The 12,491-nt window shown below is 47.4% G+C and overlaps 1 non-coding gene across 1 annotated transcript; it reads left to right on the forward strand.

The window, feature by feature from the left end:
• The first annotated feature begins 7,760 nt into the window (after nucleotides 1–7,760).
• Nucleotides 7,761–7,833, forward strand: Trnar-ucg (transfer RNA arginine (anticodon UCG)). Its single transcript has one exon. It is a non-coding gene; the product is annotated as a tRNA-Arg (tRNA).
• The last annotated feature ends 4,658 nt before the right edge of the window (nucleotides 7,834–12,491 follow it).

Below are 12,491 nucleotides of genomic sequence, written 5' to 3' on the forward strand. Positions count from 1 at the left end.
TGATTCAGACGACCGTACGGACGAAGTACGCAAAAGTTCCGCTAGGCGGCGCCTGTTTAGCTCAGTGGTAGAGCACTGGTCTAGTAAACCAGGGGTCGTGAGTTCCATCCTCACAGGATGAAGACGAATTTTGGAAATCAGTTGTGCGTCATGGCCGTATAGCAAACAGTATCTGTGATGACGAACAATTAGCGACAGGCGTTTTATTAAGAATTACTCTCAGATGTGATTAAGGCGAATGGCGCAGATAAAGCATTTGCCAAAGCGGTACGGCATAAGGTGGGACGAGGCTGTCTGAATTACATTTTATAGATGTATTTCTCACAAATCTCAGAGACTCTCGCTGTCGTCGTCGTCGTCGTCGTCGCCGCCGCCGCTTCTGCAGATGTAGCAAATGGCCATCGTAGCAAATGCGGCGAGGGTCACCCTGCCATCGATTCTGAATGCGCAAAGTGTGTGGTCTAGTTTTCCTGTCTATGTTGGGTCGGTCTCGTAAGAGGTTGGATGTAACGAATGGGTGGGAAAGAATAAGGGGCAGCGGCTGTGTGGAACGAAAACACAATTCCTCAGGGGGTGTGAGCGTTTCGAGATGAGTCGTATATAAGTTATAATTTGTCGTCAGTGACCGTTTGGCCTAATGGATAAGGCGTTGGACTTCGGATCCTAAGATTGCAGGTTCGAATCCTGTCACGGTTGTGTTTTTCCAGTTCAGAAAATGAAACATACCGTTTTAATGTAGCAATTGAGCAGTACGAAACCGTCTGAATGTTGCTGTTGACCATTCTGTGCTTGGAGATCGTCTTGAGCTTGAAACACACACAACAAGACCGGTGTTAACTAGCGAAATGGTCGGCAGAGTGCCCTCACCGCGAGTGTTGACTGGCACTTGCACGTCTAAAACAACGTCGGAAAGTAACTCGTTCGGCTTTTGAGTCACTTCATGTATGTGTGTTAATTTTGACGAAACTTGCTCTGCAGATTGTCATGCAATTCCTTTACCTCTCAGAAATATTATGAAATAAAAGTGAAGTACGTGACGAGTGTGACGTTAGGAAAACATTAGGAAGCATGGAGAGATTCTGTATGGGACCACCCAACCCAAACGAGTACTGTGTGATCTGCTAACCAGCAGGTATCCATCGAGGCAGCACGGCTATCTCAGTCGGTAGAGCATGAGACTCTTATTCACAGGGTCGTGGGTTCGAGCCCTACTCTGGGCGGAACAGAATTTTTTTCTGCTGCAGATGTAAATTACCGATTTTCTGACTAACGTGATGTAATGGAAATAGCAACTTTAAAATTTGCCTACGTCTCCATCAGTCGCAAGAAAACTGTATTTGAAGGTGAAGGTGATTTTGTAGACATGTGTGAAAGTCATGTTCTGAAGTACAGGTGGTTTTGTTTGGAGAGAACATCGGCTACGTGTCAGATGTGTAGCCAAGCAGTAATGGGTCACTATAGCGGCAAATATTAGTCGAAAATATTAAGTGTTGTCAGCTGAAGTCTGATGATTCAGACGACCGTACGGACGAAGTACTCAGAAGTTCCGCTACGCCGCGCCTCTTTAGCTCAGTGGGCGCAGTCAGCCGGCAGCGGCCTTGGTGGGCGGACGAGGATTGTTTTCGCTCTCGCCTGTGGCGGTCGCGTGCTGTTTGGTGAGTGTGCGCATTGCTACGTAGTTTTATTGTGGCGTGATGAATTGCATTCGACTATAATGGATCAACTTATACGGAAAGACACGTTGAAATTGAGTTTTGACCCTCATTATGCACGACCCAAATCCTTTGAGGTTGAGTTATTTATTAGAGACGTCATGAAAATAACTATTGATGATATGATTGGCATTCACCTGTCTATCGTCAGCAGTACGGTGTACCTCAAATTGTTGAATCCCGAGAAATGCGAGCAGGTCGTTCAATCTTGTGGAGGAGTGTTGAAGTTCAACCATTCTGACGGCAATGTTGGTGATGTCAGAATTTCGCTTGCTGGTCTCGGAGTGAAAACTGTTCGCATATTTGAATTACCCTTTGAAATTTCCGCTGACCAGATTAATGCCAAATTGAGGGAATATGGAACAGTCATCAGCAATACGGCAGAAAAGTGGTAGACCATGCATATTTTCCCAGTGCTAACCGGTGTCCATCAGGTGAAGATAGATATGTTAAAGCACATTCCGTCCTACATCACTGTGTGTGGCTACAGGGCCATAGTGATTTATGATGGGCAGCCTAGAACTTGTGCGGGATGTGGGACCACAGAACTTATCCGTGCTTAGTGTGTCCAATGACGCGTGGCGCAAATACCGGCCGGAGAGCGTGAGTTGCGCGGCCCGACGTCTACGTTGCCATTATCATACGTCGCCGCCGCTCGGGCTAATGTCACCTCGGAACCTAGTTTATATGTTTCGCTAGAGGGTTTGCACGCAGTGCACGAAGGCGCTACACCAATGGAAGCGAACGATGTACCGAATGTTCCTTCTTCACACACCCAGAAGGAGGGCAATACTCACTCTCAGATGGGTTACCCACAGGACACCGAAAGTATTGCGGCGGGCGTACCGGTTCGAGACGACAAGTCCGACGTGGACCGGATGGAGTCGATCGAGATGGCTGGCCACCAGCCCCCGCGGTCTCCCAAATCTCAGAAGAAACGCCGGCTAGCACATCAAGGGGCAGAAGCAAAGGCGCCAATATTGGGTGAAAAGGCGAACCACGCCAGACAGAAACTGACTGAAGTAACTGACCCATCGTCGTCGGCAACCAGCAAAACGGCAAAAAAATCTTGGACAGACGAATTGGACACTGATCACGGACGATCGCCCTCAGGGGACCCTGCGGTGGCCGATTCATTGGATCCGAACCCTATGCCTGAATGTTCCAAGCTCTCGGATTGCGATATGAACGCAGACAAGTTCGTGTGCGATTGGTCAGATGACGTTGAAGAGGGTGGTCGGGAAGAAGATTTAGTACGGGATCGGCGCGGTATAGAGAATCCGTCATCAGAAGCTCAAGCAGGTGTGTCCCACCAGCAACACACGGCTACCGCCGGCGTCGGTGCAGTGGCTGATGACGCGGACATCTTTTAGATGATGTTCGCCACATCAATAGTAGGCATATTGTCACGTACACCTCTGTTCTCATGACGTCCTTGCAAGCTTACCCCATTGCGACATTGAACATCAATAAGATCAGTAGCCCACTCAACTTAAAAAACCTTCAAGATTTTCTCTATGCCGCTGATATTGATCTCATTACGGTGCAGGAAGTGACCAATATTAACCTTGACCGTATCACAAGTTACAATGCCGTCGTTAATCCTGGAAATGGTACTGAACTAGGGACCGCGATCATGGCTAAGGAAGGGATAGTGATGTCACATATCGAACGCCTGGCGAATAGCAGAGGTATAGCGACTACTATCGATACTACCAGATTTATTAATCTCTACGCCCCTTCCGGTTCTGGGAGACGACGACAGAGAGCAGAGTTTTTTAAAGATGGCATTGTGCCACTTTTCACACCACCTTCAGACCAACTTATATTCGCTGGTGATTTTATCTGTGTACTCAGTCCCATAGACCAGACACTAAATTTCAATCCGTCCGCCGAGCTTCGCGCCATCATTGAAGAGTTAAATTTAATTGACACATGGGAGCATAGACACGGTGACAGGCCCGGATTCACATTCGTTGCTGGTCACTCAGCTAGCCGCGTCGATAGAATCTACGCATCAGCAAATATGAGTGAACATGTTTTGCAGCCAGAGCTATGGCCGACTGTCTTTACAGATCATGTGGCATATTTATGTACCGTCACTTTAGCCAAACAAGAGACGTACAGGGCAAGGGGACCTGGAAACTAAATGTAGCGCATTTAACAGAACCCGAGTGTCACACAGTCTTCCGCAACACGTGGGCAGAATGCGAACGAAAGTTTCCCGCATACGACTCTGCCATTACGTGGTGGGTAAAATGTGCAAAACCCGCCTTAACAAAAGCGATGAAGAATTATTCCAGAGATCGATGTGCCTGGCAGAAGCAAACCCTGGAATTCTACTTTCAGTGTTTAAGGGATTTATATCGAGAAGATGCAACGGTAATAGCAAATCATATGCATAGTAAACGAATACAGGCTACGATTTTAACCCTCAAACGGAAGCAATTGGAAGGCTGTAAAGTCAGGACACGTCTGCAAAACGCCGTACAGGACGAAACGACATCAATGTATCATGTTATTCGCGAACAGAAAAGAGGGCACAGAAAGATATTGACAGAACTGCACACTGCAGATGGTCGACACTTACACCACCAGCGCAACATACGAGACGAGATTTATAAACATTTCACAGCACAGTTAACGGAACACCCGGTGGATATAGCGGCGCAGCAAGCCCTCATGGCACGCCGTTTTGCGACATTGAGCACGGAAGAAGCAGACGGCCTCGCTGCAGTAATAACTGACGATGAAGTAGCGGACGCCATTCGAGGGAGCCCACAGAATAAATCGCCTGGCCCCGACGGATTACCGGCCGAGTTTTATAGAACTTTTCGACACAATTTAGTTCCAAGGATGACCATGGTCTGTAATGATATCCTAAACGCTGGAGATGATATCCTAAGGGAATACTGTGAGGGCATAGTGGTATTGGTCCCCAAAACCCCAGCGGGCAAGACAGTCGACAATCTCCGACCGATTACATTACTTAATATGGATTATAAGATATTCGCGCGGGTCATGATGCAGCGATTCAGTACGGTACTCAGTACTGTCACGGGGGCCTATCAAACGAGCGTTGGGAAAACTAGAAACATCCAGCAGACGTTAAGCGAATATAGAGATATCATAGCTACAGCCGCCGCTTGTGACATCCGATGCACTCTAGTCTCGCTAGATTTTGAAAAAGCATTCGATAAAGTCAGTCACTCATATCTTCTGTGCGCGATGGCAGCAATGAATTTTCCACGGAAAGTTATTGACACTGTTACACTCGTGCTGAGAAACGGAACATCTAAGATCCTGTCTCAACGGACAACTAAGTAAACCTATTTCCATCACTAGGTCGGTCCGACAAGGTTGCCCGATGTCAATGGCTTTGTTTGCAGTTGCTCTTGAACCCTTGCTGTTCTCCCTGACGCAAGACCTTCCGAGATTACGTATATATGGCCAGAAGATTGTCTTCCAGGCATTTACGGATGACGTCAGTTTCGTGGTGACGAAAGTTGAAGACTTAGAACGCGCGTTTCAGCTGATAAACACTTATGAAGCAACCTCAGGAGCGAAAGTCAACTGTAAAACGTCTGGCGTTATGGCACTTGGAAGGGGACTAGAACTTGTCAATAGCCGTTCACTAAAAAGGATGGCAACTTTTAAATGTCTCGGCATTGAATACACGCGCAGCATCCGCTGCACGGCTGCTCTTAACTATAGGAGATTGTTGGCACAAATTCGGGCCGGCATACGGCAACATCATTTGCGAAATCTCAACGCCATACAAAGAGTGCTTTTAGTCAATACTTACATCGTTTCAAAAGTCAATTATGTCGCGCAAATCCTCCCAATACCAAAGGTCATAGCACAAGGCATGCTTGCGGCGCTCGGCCACTTTGTCAGTAGGGAACAAATTTTCAAAGTCGCATTTGAAACCTTGACGCTCCCCATGGGAAAGGGCGGCCTCAATCTGACTGATGTTTACCACAAAGCGAAAGCATTATCTATCAGCAACGTGTATAAACAATGGCAACGAACAACACATTCCTTAACGGCCCTTCTTCTCCATGAAATCGCACCAGCCAGCATGACGCCTCCTGTCAACGTAAGTCACATCCCGACTGCATTATGCCACTTTAGTAATTTTTTCCTAGATTACAGCTATGTTCAATGCACCATACCTGAGAATGATCTTTACAGGGTCAGAGCTCTTTACAGCTGCCTGACGGACAGTAAATCGCGGAACAGAATAGAAGTAAAGTATAAAGACTGCAATTGGGCAAAGATCTGGGAAAACATTCACGACGCACACTTACCATCGCAGGTGCGGTCTACGTGGTACATGGCGGTCAATAGGATCATACCGACAAATTCAAAGCTACACATGATTCACTTGTCCGACACTCCGAATTGCGTTCACTGTACATTACTAGATACCATTGAACATCGCTTTCTATGCGACGATGTGAAGGACATGTGGATTCTCTTTGCACGGAAGCTCTCAAGTATGCTGCGTACTCCACATAGGATGATTACTCCAGCTGGACTCCTCACTCCCGATGCCGTTCATACCCCCCCCCCCCCCTCAAAACGACGAGCAGTCAATTGGCTTCAAGGTCAGGCGGTGTATTATATATTATCGGCGCCAGAAAAAAATAAAGAAGACTGTTGGTTATTATACCTACTAACTCAACACCAGAAACTTCAACGAATAGACAAATATAGAGAAAAGTATGCGTCTTTCCTACTCCGAACATTAACGTAGAGAGATATTCATCCAGGGCGACGTCTGCAGTACGAAACTACTGCTGGATGGCCCCTTCAGAATTATAATGGCCGCAATTAGGATCCGGATTGCGGGAATCGAACGGTCACGAATATGCGACGGACCGCCCCGACAGTGGTGACACTTTGGGGGGCGATGCCTCTCCTGTCGACAGCAATACGAGACTGCTCTACAGGAACCCCGTGGAATTTCGGAGATCTAATACTCACATTACAATTATTCTTTTCTTACTTATTTAGGAAGATTCGTTTATATGCACGGAAGACGTGTTTCTTTTATGTTTGAATCTCCCACAAAAGAGGAGGAGAAGATTTGTTCCTTCATGCTGCGGAAGACTCCAGCACCCTCCAGTTTATTTTCACATATGCAGTCTTCCCTGGACGTTGTGATGAGTTACTCACATTCTCGCAGAAGAGTTAATTTGTTTAATCCCCACTTGCAATATAGTGTTTTAACCAACTATCCAAATGCATACTGAAGAGCATTAAACTGTCTCACGAATATTATTTAATATAAACGGTGACTATTTTTATGGCGGAGAAGCCGAGCCGATGAAGGCAATTTTGGCGAGCGTGAGGACGGGCTAGAAGGGGTGGATGGAGGCCCGAAAAAAAAAAGGGTATGATTCCTGCTTTGGGTGCAGGAGGTCCCGGGTTCAAATCCCGGACAGGCCCTACTTTTCACTAAAAAAAAAAAAGTGGTAGTGCACTGCCTAAGCAAACCAGGGGTCGTGAGTTCCATCCTCACAGGAGGAAGACGAATTTTGGAAATCAGTTGCGCGTCATGGCCATATAGCAAACAGTATCTGTGATGACGAACAATTAGCGACAGGCGTTTTATTAAGAATTACTCTCAGATGTGATTAAGGCGAATGGCGCAGATAAAGCATTTGCCAAAGCGGTACGGCATAAGGTGGGACGAGGTAGTCTGAATTACATTTTATAAATGTATTTCTCACAAATCTCAGAGCCTCTCGCGGTCGTCCTCGTCATCGTCGTCGTCATCGTCGTCGCGGCCGCCGCTTCTGCAGTAGTAGCAAATTGCCATCGTAGCAAATGCGGCGAGGGACACCCTGCCATCGATTCCGAATGCTCAAAGTGTGTGGTCTTGTTTTCCTGTCTATGTTTGGTCGGTCTCGTAAGATGTTGAATGTAACGAATGGGTGGGAAAGAGTAAGGGGCAACGGCTGTGTGGAACGAAAACACAATTCCTCAGGGGGTGTGAGCGTTTCGAGATGAGTCGTATATAAGTTATAGTTGGTCGTCAGTGACCGTGTGACCTAATGGATAAGGTGTCGGACTTCGGATCCGAAGATTGCAGGTTCGAATCCTGTCACGGTCGTGTTTTTCCAGTTCTGAAAAAGAAACATACCGTTTTAATGTAGCAATTGAGCAGTACGAAACCGTCTGAATGTTGCTGTTGACCATTTTGTGCTTGCAGATGGTGTTGAGCTTGAAACACACACAACAAGACCGGCGTTAACTAGCGAAATGGTCGGCAGAGTGCCCTCACCGCGAGTTTTGACTGGCACTTTCACATCTAAAACAACGTCGGAAAGTAACTCGTTCGGCTTTTGAGTCACATCAAGTATGTGTGTTAATTTTGACGCCGCTAGCTCTGCAGATTGTCATGCAATTCCTTTACCTCTCAGAAATGATTATGAAATAAAAGTGAAGTACGTGACGAGTGTGACGTTAGGAAAACATTAGGCAGCATGGAGAGATTCTGTATGGGACCAACCAACTGTGTGATCTGCTACCCAGCAGGTATCCAACGAGGCAGCACGGCTTGCTCAGTCGGTAGAGCATGAAACTCTTGATCACAGGGTCGTGGGTTCGAGCCCTACGCTGGGTGGAACGGAATTTTTTTCCGCTGCAGATTTAAATTACCGATTTTCTGATTAACGTGATGTAATGGAAATAGCAACTTTAAAATTTGCCTACGTCTCCATCAGTCGCAAGAAAACTGTATTTGAAGGTGAAGGTGATTTTGTAGACATGTGTGAAAGTCATGTTCTGAAGTGCAGGTGGTTTTGTTTGTAGAGAACATCGGCTACGTGTCAGATGTGTAGCCAAGCAGTAATGGGTCGCCATAGCTGCAAATATTAGTCGAAAATATTAAGTGTTGTCAGCTGAAGTCTGATGATTCAGACGACCGTACGGACGAATTACGCAAAAGTTCCGCTAGGCCGCGCCTCTTTAGCTCAGTGGCACAGTTCCGCTTCCGACGCCGTGCCGTGTGGATGTGCCTAGTCTTCCACTCCGCCGTGGCGTTTCGTTTAGTGGGATATCGTTTGTTTACGTGTAGTGTTGTACCTTTAGTGAGTTTTTCTCCGTCGTTGTTTCGTTCCTTGTGTTACTTTCTGTGTGTATTTCAGTGTTTTTTGTGTAGCGGTTTAGACCGCGTTGTTTTTGAAAATGTAGTCTCAGGTTATTCCTCGTCAGGCTACAGTTAGTTTTGCTTTTGACAAGTCCTCCCGCCATGTGCAACCTAGTTCCCTTGAGATTCATGTTTGGTTAGTAGATATCTTTGGCATTCATTCCGATCAGGTGCACACTGCTTATATTGATACTGAACTCTATGTTTTCTTTGTTAAATTTATGGACCCCCTTCAGGTTGATAAAATTATTTCCAAATTTGGTCATCAGGTTCTCTTTCGGCATCGGGATGATTCTGTCAGTACCGTACTGCTTTCAAATGCTTCCATTACGTACACCAGTGTTCGTGTTTACAACCTTCCGCCGGAGGTGGATAATGTGTATCTTAAGGAGGGTTTACTCAAGTATGGTGATGTTAAGAGTATTCGCCTTGAACGCTGGTCCAGCCAACATCGCCTGCAGTGTTACAGTGGTATTCATTCCATCGAAATGCACGTGGAGCAGAATATTCCCTCGCACCTGCAGATCGGTGGATTTCGTGTCCATGTAACATATAGTGGTCATGTTGGCACCTGTTTTTTGTGCAATGAGAGCGGCCACGTGCGTACCAACTGTCCGCGGAGGGTTTTTGTGTTAAAAATTTCTCTCGAACAGCGTCGCAAGTTAACGGTCGCTGACCTCGTTGCTGGTGGTTCTGCTCTTGGTGTCGAACAGTCCAGTGGTAGTAGCGCCCCGCCGCAGGTTTTGCACGCCCCTGACACAGAATTTCCTCCTTTGCGTGCCAATTCTGATGTTGTTCCGTCTGTTCCTCAGGTGGGTGTGCCGCTTTTGAATAATAAACGGCGTCGCGCACAAGATGGAAATAGTACGGATGAGGATCTCCCCGAGATGCCCCAATCCGAGAGACCGACATCCTCCGAGCCACAGACTAGTGTAGGTGCTCCCTGTTCCCCTGAAGTAGCTGTTCCGGTAGCGGCTGTTGACGCCCCTCCGGCTTCCGACGCGGCTTCACTCGAGTCGGCTCGTTGGTCGGGCCTGTTGGCGCCGCCTTCCGAACCGACTTCGTTGTCACAACAAGTTGAGTCGCAACAACTTCCTGCTTCGCTGTCCCACACCTCTGCCAGCGGAGCTGCTCCGCTTCCATCCAACTTTGCAGCTTCAGACTTTCCTGCTCACGTTTCGCCTCCGTGTAGTCCATGTTTGCCGGAAGCTAGTATTGGTGTAGACCAGTCCGTTTCGTCGGATGTTTCCCCCGCGACCCGGGACCCTGACTGTGGACCGGCGCGGGTGGTGTCGGATACAGAACTTGACCCTCCTACGTCACCGGCGGCTGCCGCTTCCTTGCCCGTCAGCCGACGCAAGTTGCGCGTTCAGCCGAACGTCAATGCTGTTCGTAAAAAACCGAAACGTAAGGGATCCGCGGAAGGGGGTAGCAGTCCTCTTCCCTCGGATGCCTCCGTCTCCCCTGCTATGGACTGTGATGTTGATGCGTCGGTGTAGGTGATTTCTTCTCTCGCTTTTCTCTCCATGGTTCAAGCATACACCTTTCTTACCTTAAATATTGACCGTATTGAGTCCGACGTTTGCATTGCCTCTTTGCGGCAGTTTCTCTACGACTCCTGTGCGGACGTAGTATTTTTGCAGGAAGTATTGTTTTCTGATCTCTCTCTCCCTGGATTTCAAACTGTTTTTAATGTCGCACCGGAAAATTCGACAGGAACTGCTCTTTTCTTTCGAGAAGGTATTCCTGTTACTGACATTGAATTCCTTGACTCTGGCCGTGGGATTGGTTGTCGTCTTTTTGATCTCTGCCTAGTTGTTTTGTATGCCCCCTCTGGTTCGGGTCGCACTGTGGCTCGATCGCGCTTTTATAGGGAAGAGCTTATTTATCTTTTGCGCAGGAGCCCTCGGAGTCTCCTGCTCGGAGGCGATTTTAATTGTGTTTTACGCCCCGAAGACCAATCCCCCAATTTTAATTATTGCCGAGATTTACATGACTTGGCTCGTACGATGCACCTGCGTGATGTTTGGGAACACAAATATCCCACCCTGGTGAAATTTACGTTTTTTACCGCATCCTCATGCAGTAGACTCGACAGATTCTACTTCTCTGATTTTTTATGTGATAACATTCCTTCTGTCGATGTTATTCCTACTAGTTTTTCTGACCATTGTGCTTTTACTGCAACTGTAAATCTTAGTCACCAACCTGCAAAACTTTATCGTTCCCAGTGGATGTTAAATGTTTCCCACCTTGCCGACAGTGCCATTGATGAAGTTGTAAGTGCCGTGTGGGAGCGATGTCTTCGCTCTATCCCGCGTTACCCCTCCTTGCTCGTTTGGTGGACTGCGTTTGCCAAGCCCAAGATTCGTCAGACTTAGATTTTTTACTGTGCCGCAAGGGCGCGTGATTTTAAGAAGACGTATGAATTTTACTACTCTGTCCTGCGCGAACTGTATGACGCGGCGGGTCCTTCTCCTCTGCGGATCCATGATGTTCGTCGTATTAAAGCAAAGCTCTTGACCCTCAAACGACGACAGTTGGATGGTCTGCGAGTAAAGTCGAAACCTCACTCTCTTGTTGAAGGTGAACTGACTTCTTTGTACCACCTGCTGCGGCATCAGACTCGACGTCGTCGCACCTTCATCTCTTCTCTTATGGTGGATGATGGACGACAGCTTATTGCACAGGAGGATATGACTCGTGCTCTTCATCAGTATTACGCTAGTCTCTATTCTGCCGATGATTCTGGTGCGTCACTTTCTGATGATGTCCTTGAGGATCTTCCTGCGACGATCACGCCTGACGCGAACGGCGACTTTCTCCGGGAGTTCCAGGTAGATGATGTTTTCGGTTTTATTGCTCGCTCTCCGTCCGGTAAATCGCCGGGTCCAGACGGCCTGCCTAAAGAATTTTATCTCCGTTTTTGGCCTCTTTTGGGTGGCACTTTTACGCAGATTTGAAATGAGATTGTCAGGGGGATGGATGTGCCAGCCGATTTTAAAGTAGGGAAAATTGTTTTAATAACGAAGTCCACTGGTCGTTTATCTGCTGCCAATCTTCGTCCGCTCACATTGCTGAACTTTGATTACAAGACAGCTGCTAGAGCGTTCAATAGTCGATTGTCTTCTCTGCTTCGGTCTGTGATTGGGGCACATCAATGTTGTTTTCCTGGTAGATCTATTCTGACCCCTGTAGCCGAATATCAGGATGTTGTCTCGGTTGCGGCGGTTACAAACGTTCATTGTGCCTTTGCTTTCCTCGATTTTTACAAGGCTTTTGATCACGTCAGTCATGTGTTTTTAAATCGTGTTTTAGATACAATAGGTTTTAACGCTTCATCACGTGGTGTTCTTGGTAATTTGTATAGGGGAATAACTGCTCGGGTGTCAGTCAATGGGCAGCTGACGCCGCCCATTGCTATCCGCCGAGGGGTACCTCAGGGTAGTCCGCTCTCTATGTCTCTATTCATATTGTCCCTGGAACCGCTGCTTCGGACTCTTGCTTTCAAGCTTCAGGGTATGACCCTCTCTGGTGGGAAGCTCACGGTTAAGGCGTACGTGGACGATGTCGTTGTTCTCCTCCGTCAACGTGATGATATCACATTGTTGAAAGGGGCA

This window comes from Schistocerca gregaria, chromosome 10, assembly GCF_023897955.1.
Source record: "Schistocerca gregaria isolate iqSchGreg1 chromosome 10, iqSchGreg1.2, whole genome shotgun sequence".
NCBI lineage: Eukaryota > Metazoa > Arthropoda > Insecta > Orthoptera > Acrididae > Schistocerca > Schistocerca gregaria.